We start from the raw sequence: 10,113 nt of genomic DNA on the forward strand, positions 1-10,113 counted from the left end.
TCCTCCTTAGCAGTATGCTTTGACAAAACAACTGGGTTGCCAGGGGTAGTGAAACCATGACCAGTGATAACTACATCATCATCGCCACCTTTGAGGGGGTTGGCGGATTGACAGAGTCCCTAGCCGGGCTTGACACGTCGTCGCACTTGGCCGGGCTTGGAGGATCAGCATGCGGACTGGACGGATTGACTTCTGGCGCTTCAACATATGTATCCTGACTTTGAGGTACAGGATCGTCAATTGCAATATCAGCTTCTTTGTCAGCGCCCTTAGAAATTCTATCCGGTTCAACTTCTTCAGTAGGGATAGTGGTCTTTGACTTCTTGCTCAGACGAGCTTTGGCACTGTGATATTCAAATAAGAGATCAGTTGGTAAACTGGTGCAAGAGGACAAGATTAAAAACAGTATCCTTACCCAGGGACGGTCTTGAGGGGAGGCATCAGAGTGGTGGATGAACCGCCAGATGAAGAGTTGGAAGACACCTGGTAATTCGAGTCGGATGGATTAAGAGGGTCACGGAAGCAACCCTTCAAGGGATAAAGACTTTCGGGAGAACAAGAAACCTCTGGACGGCGCTTCCAGTTTGGTGTATCTAGTAAACCGGAAGAAGTGACCTGTTGGCCGCTATGCCGGGTTGTGCGACGACCCTCATGTTGCTGTGTCTTCAAAGAACATTGTGGATCCAAATGAGCAAGAGGGTGAGAATATTTTACTTTCCGAACTATACGGCGAAGTCTTTGAACCGACACATGTTCTGAATCGGAAGAAAGGATGATTACCTCAACATGGTCCGCACGACTAGCTTCTGCATCATCCTGGTAATAATCATTGTCAATAATATGTACGAAAAATGAGCCAAGGGAGTCAAGTTCTACCTTGTTTTCCGATTCATTGACATCCTCAGGCGGATCAGAGGACTCGCCAGTTTTCTTCTTACCCGCCTTCTTTACGACTTCGCTTTCCGGGCGTTGAGTCCACACCGGTTTGTCTGAAGGTTTTTTCTTCCAGAAAGAGTTGTTGGCCTGTAAAAAACAAACAAAGGGTTATCAGATTAAAGTTAATGCAGAAACGGATCAATAAGGGTGGAACAGGATAAAAATCTTACTGATGGCGGTTTGTTGGAAGTACAGAAAGGAGCCAATCCGGTCTTGGTGCACTGAGCGATCGGTTCATCCAACATTTTCTTGACTGCTTCAGTAACTTCCTCGTTAGTCTTTTCTATCTCATTGGACCGCAGAGGGTCTTTTACGTCTCCGGTATATTCATACATCAAACCGGAGCGACGGCTTAAGGGAAGGATACCCCATGAAACCCAGCATCGAACAAGGTCAATGCCAGTTAAACCGTTTGCTAGGAGGGCCCGGAGCTTAATGATTTGCGGTGCATAAGCTTGCCGCTCTTTAGCGGTGAGCCGTGGAGGCAGTGGATGATTATTGCTAAGCCGCTGAGCACGGTAACCCGGCAGAGGGTTTTCATCAGCAGGTGCAGTGTTCAGACAGTAAAACCAGGTATTATTCCAGTCCTTTGGATGGCTGTGGTGTTTTTCATGAGGGAAGTCAACTTATTTTCTTTTCTGAATTGATACGCCGCCAAGTTCAGTGTTGGGACCATCAGAGAATTCGGTCCGGCGCTTTAAGTGGAAAAAGTCTCTGAAAAGCTCCACAATTAGCTCCTCTTGAAGATAAACTTCGCAGAATACTTGAAAGTTGCAAATGTTGGACACAGAGTTTGGTCCAATATCCTGGGGATGGAGTTGAAAGCTAGTGAGCACATCCCGGAAAAACTTTGAACCGGGCGGGCTAAAACCTCGGTCCAGGTGCTGCATGAACACAATCACTTCCCCGTCTTGAGGTATTGGAGGACATTCAGGGCCAGGAACTCGCCAATGGAGAACATCTTTCTTGGCCAAAGCGCCGGTCAAGACATACACGTTAAGCTGCGTTTCAGTAATCCGGGATGGAACCCAGTTGCATGCGGCGAATTGCTTTGCCATATTAGAAAGCAAACTGGAAATAAAGCACAAAGGACGGTTTACGATTCAAAGTTGATGTATACCAACCAGAGTTAAACCGGGAAATTATGCATGTTAAACCGACTATTGTTACTCAAGTTAAATGGCGGTGTAAGAGAGGGCTAATGGTACCAGGCGGGTTAGGATTTTCAATAAGTTAAACCGCCTATGAGGGGAGCAGCAGAGCTGAAAATTTGCTAAGCGTTGCAGAAACAAGTCTCACACAATGATGAAGTTATTTTGGATCTACCATGCTTCAGTAAAGAAAAATTTCTGCGACCTATAATGGCGTTAGGCAGAACAGAGAAGTTCGTGCGTTCTACTGAAGATTCTTTACAAAGAAGGATGATCTACTAGTGCTGAAAATGGATGCGGAGCAACTACCGCACGAGATCTATGTTACTGTTGGATCAAAGAAACCACAGCAGAAACAAATGCGAAGAACTGAGATGAACGAGGAACTGTACAGATGAACTCGCTAACCCTAGCATAGATCTTAAGATGCGGAAAAGGGAAAAATTACCAGTACAGATCTACTGCGGAGGGATGCCGCGAGCTCTAGTTCGATTCAGGATGATGCAGCGGCCGGGGACGAAGACGACGGTGCGCTCTGTGGCGGCGGCGGAGCTCGAGCGGTAGGGGTTCGCGAGAGGAAGAAGAAGAGGCAAGGGGAGAGAATGGAAAGACCCGCCGGCTTTATTTATAAGGAGAAAGGGATAAGTGGCAGGCGCAAGAATCGAGGAGCCTGAAGCGGCAAAGAGGGCGCGCCTGTCGCCTCGATCTTCGGGATACCATCATGATGAACTGTTGCTGTGTCCCGAGGATGATGTCATGGCGGTTTAACAAAGTTTACAGGAGAAGACATTAGGGCGGTTTACGAAAAGTGTAAGAAGATGTTCACAGGATTTTTCTAAGTACTAAATATTGACATGAACAGGTTCAAATCAATCTGGGCCTAATGTTGGGGATATAACTACTGAGTATAAACCGCCCAGGAGGGCCAGTTCATACTCAACTGTATTGAAGCCCAGGAAGTCCCAGAAGATGGCGCTTTACTAATGAAGCTTAGAGGCCCGGAGCCCAAAAGCGGATTAGGGCCCATAGTGGTAAATTGCCATAGTCATGTAACTTGTATTGTAAGTTAGGAAAGGAGAGACCGAGACGGACACTTGTATGAGCCGGCCTCTGGACTCTGTAAACCGGCCGGGCGTCAACCCGTGTATATAAGGGGACGACCCGGCGGCGGTTCAGGGATAAGAAAACAACAACTCGAGAGCCAGGCATAGCGTGTTTAGCTCCCTGGTTATCGAGACCCCAATAAGCCCATCACAACTAGACGTAGGCCTTTACCTTCATCGAAGGGGCCGAACTAGTATAAAAACCCTCGTGTCCTTTGTCTGGTTTAACCCCTTTAAGCTAACCCATTGCAATGGCTCCACGACTAAGTCCTTTAACGAGGACATCTGACGTGATATTTCCACGACAGTTATATTATGAGTTTATGCGTTTTGATGTGTCGAAGGTAGTTCGGAGTCCCGAATGTGATCACGGGCATGACGAGGAGTCTCGAAATGGTACTATTGGGGAACGTAGTAATTTCAAAAAAATTCCTACGCACACGCAAGATCATGGTGATGCATAGCAACGAGAGGGGAGAGTGTCGTCCACATACCCTCGTAGACCGTAAGCCAAAGCGTTATGACAACGCGGTTGATGTAGTCATACGTCTTCACGATCGACCGATCCTAATACCAAACGTACGACACCTCCGCGATCTGCACACGTTTAGCTCGGTGACGTCCCACGAACTCACGATCCAGTAGAGCTTCGAGGGAGAGTTCCTTCAGCACGACGGCGTGATAACAGTGTTGATGAAGCTACCAACGCAGGGCTTCGCCTAAGCACCGCAACGATATGACCAAGGTGGATTATGGTGAAGGACGGCACCGCACACGGTTAAAGATCAATGATCAACTTGTGTATCTGTTGTGCCTTTGGGGTGTCACCTGCGCACGTATATAAAGGAGGGAGGAGGAGGAGGATGGCCCTAGAGGGGGCGCACCAAGTCTGGGGAGTCCTACTAGGACTCCCAAGTCCTAGTAGGATTCCCCTTTTCCTTTCCGGAGTAGGGGAGAAGAAAGAGTGAAAGAGAGAGGGAGTAGGAAAGGGCAAGGTGGGGCGCTGCCCCATTTCCCCTAATCGGCGGGGGGGGGGGGGGGGGGCGCACGCCTCCTTCCCTTTTGCCAGCCTCTTCTATTCCCGTATGGCCCAATAAGGCCCAATACTTCTCCCAGCGAATTCCCGTAACTATCCGGTACCCCGAAAAATACCCGAATCACTCGGAACCTTTCCGATGTCAGAATATAGCCTTCCAATATATCGATCTTTATGGCTCGACTATTTCGAGACTCCTCGTCATGTCCCCGATCTCATCCGAGACTTCGAACTACCTTCGGCACATCAAAACACATAAACTCATAATACCGATCATCACTGAACGTTAAGCGTGCGGACCCTACGGGTTCGAGAACTATGTAGACATTACTGAGAAACGTCTCCGGCCAATAACCAATAGCGGAACCTTGATGCTCATATTGGATCCTACATATTCTACAAAGATCTTCATCGGTTAAACGGCATAACAACATATGTTGTTCCCTTTGTCATCGGTATGTTGCTTGCCCGAGATTCGATCGTTGGTATCTCAATACCTAGTTCAATCTCGTTACCGGCAAGTCTCTTTACTCGTTCTGTAATGTATCATCCAGCAACTAACTCATTAGTCACATTGCTTGCAAGGCTTATAGTGATGTGCATTACCGAGAGGGCCCAGAGATACCTCTCCAACAATCAGAGTGACAAATCCTAATCTCGATCTATGCCAACTCAACAAGTACCATCAGAGACACCTGTAGAGCACCTTTATAATCACCCAGTTACGTTGTGATGTTTGGTAGCACATAAAGTGTTCCTCCGGTATTCGGGAGTTGCATAATCTCATAGTCATAGGAACATGTGTAAGTCATAAAGAAAGCAATAACAACAAACTAAACGATCAAGTGCTAAGCTAATAGAATGGGTCAAGTCAATCACATCATTCTCTAAGGATGTGATCCCATTAATAAAATGACAACTAATGTCTATGGTTAGGAAACACAACCATCTTTGATTCAACAAGCTAGTCAAGTAGAGGCATACTAGTGACATTATGTTTGTCTATGTATTCACACATGTACTAAGTTTCCGGTTAATACAATTCTAGCATGAATAATAAACATTTATCCCAAAAGAAGGAAATAAATAATAACTTTATTATTGCCTCTAGGGCATATTTCCTACAACTTGAAGTATTCGTTTGTATGATTATACGATATGCATCACACAATCTTAGATTCATCTATTCAAACCAACAAAAAGAACTTCATACAGTGCCCCAAAGTTTCTTCCGGAGAGTCAAGGCGAAAGTGTGTGCCGACCCCTATGCATAAGTTCAAAAGGTCACTGAACCCGCAAGTTGATCACCAAAACATACATCAAGTGAATCACGTGATATCCCATTGTCACGACAGATAAGCACATGCAAGACATACATCAAGTGTTCTCAAATCCTTAAAGACTCTATCCGATAAGATAACTTCAAATAGAAAACTCAATCCATTACAAAAGAGTAGACGGGGAGAAACATCATAAGATCCAACTATAGTAGCAAAGTTTGCGGTACATACCTTCAGCCCCGAGGGTGAACTACTCCCTCCTCGTCATGGAGAGCGCCGGGATTATGAAGATGGCCACCGGTGATGGATTCCCCCTCCGGCAGGGTGCCGAAATGGGCTCCCGAGATGTTTTTGGTGGCTACAGAGGCTTGCGGCGGTGGAACTCCTGATCTAGGTTATTTTCTGGGGGTTTCTGTATTTATAGGAGGGTTTGGCGTCGAGAACAAGTTAGGGGGACCCATGAGGAGTCCACGAGGCACAGGGGCGCGCCCCAGGGGGTGGGCGCTCCCCACCCTCGTGGGACCCACGAGACACCTCTTCGATAAATTTTTGTTCCAGTATTTTTTATATTTTCCAAAAAAATCTCCATTGATTTTCAGCGCATTCTGAGAACTTTTATTTCTGCACAAAAAACAACACCATGGTAGTTCTGCTGAAAACAGTGTCAGTCTGGGCTAGTTCTAACCAAATCATACCAAAAGCATGTAAAAATATTACAAACATGGCATGAATACATCAAAAATTATAGATACGTTGGAGATGTATCAAGCATCCCCAAGGTTAATTCATGCTCATCCTCGAGTAGGTAAATGATAAAAACAGAATTTTTGATGTGCAATGCTACCTAACATATTTATCAATGTAATCTTCCCTAATGTGGTAAGAATAAACTTTTTCAACTTTCACGCAATACATTAGCGTGAGCCATGGGCATATCACTATAGGTGGAATAGAATATGGTGGTTGTGGGGAAGACAAAAAGGAGGAAGATAGTCTCACATCAACTAGGCGTATCAACGAGCTATGGAGATGCCCCTCAATAGATATCAATGTGAGTGAGTAGGGATTGCCATGCAACGGATGCACTAGAGCTATAAGTATATGAAAGCTCAAAAAGAAACTAAGTGGGTGTGCATCCAACTCGCTTTCTCACGAAGACCTAGGGCATTTTGAGGAAGCCCATCATTGAAATATACAAGCCAAGTTCTATAATGAAAATTTCCCACTAGTATATGAAAGTGACAACATAGGAGGCTCTCTATCATGAAGATCATGGTGCTACTTTGAAGCACAAATGTGGTAGAAGGATAGTAGAATTGCCCCTTCTCTCTTTTTCTCTCATTTTTTTGTTTTTTTGTTTTTTTGGGCCTTCTCTTTTTTTGGCCTCTTTTTTTATTTTTTATTTCATCTGGAGTCTCATCCTGACTTGTGGGGGAATCATAGTCTCCATCGTCCTTTCCTCACTGGGACAATGCTCTAATAATGATGATCATCACACTTTTATTTACTTACAACTCATGAATTACAACTTGGTACTTAGAACAAAGATATGACTCTATATGAATGCCTCTGACGGTGTACTGAGATGTGCAATGAATCAAGAGTGACATGTATGAAAAAATTATGAACGGTGGCTTTGCCACAAATACGAAGTAAACTACATGATCGTGCAAAGCAATATGACAATGATGAAGCGTGTCATAATAAACGGAACGGTGGAAATTTGCATGGCAATATATCCCGGAATGGCTATGGAAATGCCATAATAGTTAGTTATGGTGGTTGTTTTGAGGAAGGTAATGGTGGGTGTATGGTACCGGCGAAAGTTGCACGGCACTAGAGAGGCTAGCAATGGTGGAAGGGTGAGAGTGAGTATAATCCATGGACTCAACATTAGTCATAAAGAACTCACATACTTATTGCAAAAATCTACAATCAAAACCAAGCACTACGCGCATGCTCCTAGGGGATGGGTTTGTAGGAGTTAACCATCCCGTGATCCCGCCCTCCACTCATAAGGAAGACAATCAAAAAATAAATCATTCTCCGATTTCATCACATAACAGTTCACCATACGGGCATGCTACGGGAATCACAAACTTCAACACAAGTATTTCTCCAATTCACAATTACTCCACTAGCATGACTCTAATATCACCATCTTCATATCTCAAAACAATCATAAAGAATCAAACTTCTCATAGTATTCAATGCACTTTATATGAAAGTTTTTATTATATCCCTCTTGGATGCCTATCATATTAGGACTAAATTCATAAATAAAGAAAATTACCATGTTGTTTAAGACTCTCAAAATAATATAAGTGAAGCATGAGAGTTCATTTCTTCAAAATAAAACTACCGTCGTGCTCTAAAAGATATAAGTGAAGCACTAGAGCAAACGACAAACTACTCCAAAAGATATAAGTGAAGATCAATGAGTAGTCGAATAATTATGCAACTATGTGAAGACTCTCTAACATTTAAGAATTTCAGATCAAGGGATATTATTCAAACAACAAGCAAAACAAAATAAAATGGCATGACGCTCCAAGCAAAACAAATATCATGTGGTGAATAAAAATATAGCTCCAAGTAAAGTCACCGATGAACGAAGACGAAAGAGGGGATGCCTTCCGGGCTATTCCCAAGCTTAGGCTCTTGATTGTCCTTGAATATTACCTTGGGGTGCCTTGGGCATCCCCAAGCTTAGGCTCTTGCCACTCCTTATTCCATAGTCCATCGAATCTTTACCCAAAACTTGAAAACCTGACAACACAAAACTTAACAGAAAACTCGTAAGCACCGTTAGTATAAAAAAATAAACCACCACTTAGGTACTATTGTGAACACATTCTAAATTCATATTGGTGTTATATCTACTGTATTCTAACTTCTCTATGGTTCATACCCTCCGATACTACTCATAGATTCATCAAAATAAGCAAACAACACGCGAAAAACAGAATTTGTCAAAAACAGAATAGTCTGTAGTAATATGTAATTCTCGAATACTTCTGTAACTCTAACAATCCTAGCAAATAAGGAAAACCTGAGAAATTTGTGTACCAATCCAGAGAAAAAATAATCAGATCAAAAGCACATTTCTGTGAATTATCAAAACTAATTTACTGGGCACAACAGTTTCTGATTTTCAGGAGGATCAACACAACTATCACCGTAAGCTATCCTAAAGGTCTTACTTGGCACTTTATTGAAACAAAAGCTATAAAACATGATTACTACAGTATCTTAATCATGTGAACACACAAAAACAGTAGGGTAAATATTGGGTTGTCTCCCAACAAGCGCTTTTCTTTAATTCCTTTTAGCTAGGCATGATGATTTCAATGATGCTCACATAGAAGATAAGAATTGAAACATAATGGGAGCATCATGAAGCATATGAATAGCACATTTAAGCCTAACCCACTTACTATGCATAGGGATTTTGTGAGCAAACAACTTATGGGAACAAGGGTCAACTAGCATAGGAAAGCAAAACAAGCATAGCTTCAAGATTTTCAACAAATAGAGAGGAAACTTGATATTATTGCAATTCCTACAACCATATATTCCTCCCTCATAATAATTTTCAGTAGCATCATGAATGAATTCAACAATATAACTATCACATAAAGCATTCTTTTCATGATCTACAAGCATGTAAATTTTACTACTCTCCACATAAGCAAAATTCTTTTCATTCGGGATAGTGGGAGCAAACTCAGCAAAATAACTATCATGTGAGGCATAACCCAATTGAAAATTAAAATCAAGATGACAAGTTTCATGGTTATCATTATTATTTATAGCATACATGTCATCACAATAATCATCGTAGATAGCAACTTTGTTCTCATAATCAATAGGAACCTCTTCCAAAATAGTGAATTCATTACTAAATAAAGTCATGACCTCTCCAAATCCACCTTCATAATTATCACACTAAGATTGAACATCCTCCAAAATAGAGGGATCATTACTTCAAACTAGGAGGCATGCTATCATCATAAGTAGGAGGCATGCTATCATCATAACAAATTTGAATATCAAAATTTGGGGGAAAAAATATCATCGTCATCAAACATAGCATCACCAAGCTTGTGGCTTTGAATATCATTAGCATCATGGGTATTCAAAGAATTCATACTAACAACATTGCAATCATGCTCGTCATTCAGATATTTAGTGCCAAACATTTTAATGCATTCTTCTTCTAACACTTGAGCACAATCTTCCTTTCCATGATTTTCATGAAAGACATTAAAAAGTGAAGCATATGAGGCACCCTCAATTCCATTTTTTTGTAGTTTTCATTTATAGAGTAAACTAGTGATAAAACAAGAAACAAAATGATTCGATTGCAAGATCTAAAGATATACCTTTAAGCACTAACCTCTTTGGCAACAGCGCCATAAAAGAGCTTGATGTCTACTACACAACCTTCTTCTTGTAGAAGTGGTTGGGCCTCCAAGTGCAGAGGTTTGTAGGACAGTAGCAAATCTCCCTCCTATGGCGTAGGATGAAGATGGTCTCTCTCAAACAACCCGGCAACAAAATAACAAAGAGTCTCTTGTGCCCCCAACACATTCAATACAATGGTA

Source organism: Triticum aestivum, chromosome 6B (genome assembly GCF_018294505.1).
Source record: "Triticum aestivum cultivar Chinese Spring chromosome 6B, IWGSC CS RefSeq v2.1, whole genome shotgun sequence".
Lineage (NCBI taxonomy): Eukaryota > Viridiplantae > Streptophyta > Magnoliopsida > Poales > Poaceae > Triticum > Triticum aestivum.